We start from the raw sequence: 2,527 nt of genomic DNA on the forward strand, positions 1-2,527 counted from the left end.
GGCGACGCGGAGGCGACGCGGAGGCGACGCGGAGGCGACGCGGAGGCAATGGCGGCCTCCAGGGCCTCGCAGCGGCCTGTCGGGGGATCCTGAAGAACAAGAGCTCTACGACCTCCTCTCTGGCGGCCTCGGCCGAACAGCCCGGCGAGTGTTGACAAGAGCTGAGTAAAAGGTCCCAGAAGTGGGATGGAATGAACATCCAGGCGACCTCATCCAGCACACGAAGCCTAGGGTTTAGTGAAGATAGCCGAGCACGCCTTCTCACAGTATGGTGGGTGATGAGGAAGATCCACTGAGTGATTTAGAAACCGCTGAAGCCCTGACCCCAGAGAGCTTAGCTTGGAAATGAACTGCAGCTGCTGCTGCTGAAATCTCCGAACCGAAGTATCAAGTTAAGTTCAGTTCAGTCGCTCAGGCATCTCTTTGCAACCCCATGAATCGCAGCAAGCCAGGCCTCCCTGTCCATCACCAACTCCCGGAGTTCACCCAAATTCATGTCCATCGAGTCGGTGATGCCATCCAGCCATCTCATCCCCTGTCGTCCCCTTCTCCTCCTGCCCCCAATCCCTCCCAGCATCAGGGTCTTTTCCAATGAGTCAACTCTTTGCAAGAGGTGGCCAAAGTACTGGAGTTTCAGCTTTAGCATCATTCCTTCCAAAGAACACCCAGGACCGATCTCCTTCAGAATGGACTGGTTGGATCTCCTTGCAGTCCAAGGGACTCTCAAGAGTCTTCTCCAACACCACAGTTCAAAAGCATCAATTCTTCGGTGCTCAGCTTTCTTCACAGTCCAACTCAACATCCATTCATGACCACTGGAAAAACCATAGCCTTGAGTAGACAGACCTTTCCTGGCAAAGTAATGTCTCTGCTTTTCAATATGCTATCTAGGTTGGTCATAACTTTCCTTCCAAGGAAAGTCTTTTAAGCGTCTTTTAGCTTTATGGCTGCAGTGATTTTGGAACCCCCCAAAATAAAAGTCTGACACTGTTTCCACTGTTTCCCCATCTATTTCCCATGAAGTGATGGGACTGGATGCCATGATCTTCGTTTTCTGAATGTTGAGCTTTAAGCCAACCTTTTCACTTTCATCAAGAGGCTTTTTAGTTCCTCTTCACTTTCTGCCATAAGGGTGGTGTCATCTGCATATCTGGTATCAAGTTAGAGAACCAGAAAGCGGTGGAGATGAGGATACTGACCTCTCACCTGTAGACGGAGGAAAAAAGTGACAGTTTGAAATGAAAAGGAAGCTTCACTACAGTGAAGGACTGACTATTAAATTAGCTAGACAATCTCAAATTAATTTTTTCCAGTGGGCATGTATGGATGTGAGAGTTGGACTGTGAAGAAAGCTGAGCGCTGAAGAATTGATGTTTTTAAACTGTGGTGTTGGAGAAGACTCTTGAGAGTCCCTTGGACTGCAGTGAGATCCAACCAGTCCATCCTAAAGGAAATCAGTCCTGGGTGTTCATTGGAAGGACTGATGTTGAAGCTGAAACTCCAATACTCTGGCCACTTGATGGGAAGAACTGGCTCATTGGAAAAGACCCTGATGCTGGGAAAGATTGAGGGCAGGAGGAGAAGGGGATGACAGAGGATGAGATGGCTGGATGGCATCACTGACTTGATGGACATGAGTTTGAGTGAACTCCGGGAGTTGGTGATGGCCAGGGAGGCCCGGTGTGCTGCAATTCATGGGGTCGCAAAGAGTTGGACATGACTGAGTGATTGAACTGAACTGAACTAATCTCAAAAGACTGAAATGATGAGGAGGGGGATGAAGAAATGTCAGAGAATGTGGCTGGAAAAAGCATGGATATGGAAGAATCAAGTCAAGGATCTGCTACGAGTGACCAACTGCAAAACAAATCACAGAGTTCATAGAAGAGATTTTTTTCAACACAGTAATTGTCAAATACAAACTGTTACTGTAATATATTTCTTCTTGTTCTCTACAATTCATGAGTTAAGTACCAAAATATGTACCAGTTATTATATATTTACCAGGGTTAAATAACTTAAGAGGCTAATTAGACTGAAAATACCCAACTGATATATTCTTGTGTAGTACTTCAACACAAATACAGCATAATGTCATCCATTTGTAAGAATACTGATTAATTTGTATAAGATACATAGCTTTTCATGCTTTAGAAATTAATATCTTTTGGGAAGGGAGAGGGAATCTAATTTATTTTCTTCATCTCTAGATGTGATAGCTCTTATAAAAGGTTGGGTTAAAACAATCAAAATCCAATTTGAACAACAGATCATATAGGCTGATAAATATATTCAGTCTGAAAAGTATTTTAACACATGTGTTCAAATTGTCTGTTTAATTGAAAAGAATTATGTTATGATTTACTGTTGTATTTTCTGGCATACTACCTTTAAAATTCCTGTTGAGTTTCTTTTATATTTACAAGGAAAGGAACAAACTTTTTTTCTCATCAGAACTAGCTTTTTTTCCATAAATAAATTATCAAATTTGCCAAAAAGAAAAGAAAAAGAATACTGGAGTGGGTTG

At 43.4% G+C, this 2,527-nt stretch overlaps 1 pseudogene; it reads left to right on the plus strand.

Moving 5' to 3' along the window:
* Positions 1-48: 48 nt before the first annotated feature.
* Positions 49-1,916, plus strand: LOC120878518 (annotated as a pseudogene).
* The last annotated feature ends 611 nt before the right edge of the window (positions 1,917-2,527 follow it).

The sequence above is a fragment of the Oryx dammah genome, unplaced genomic scaffold (assembly GCF_014754425.2).
Source record: "Oryx dammah isolate SB20612 unplaced genomic scaffold, SCBI_Odam_1.1 HiC_scaffold_19, whole genome shotgun sequence".
NCBI lineage: Eukaryota > Metazoa > Chordata > Mammalia > Artiodactyla > Bovidae > Oryx > Oryx dammah.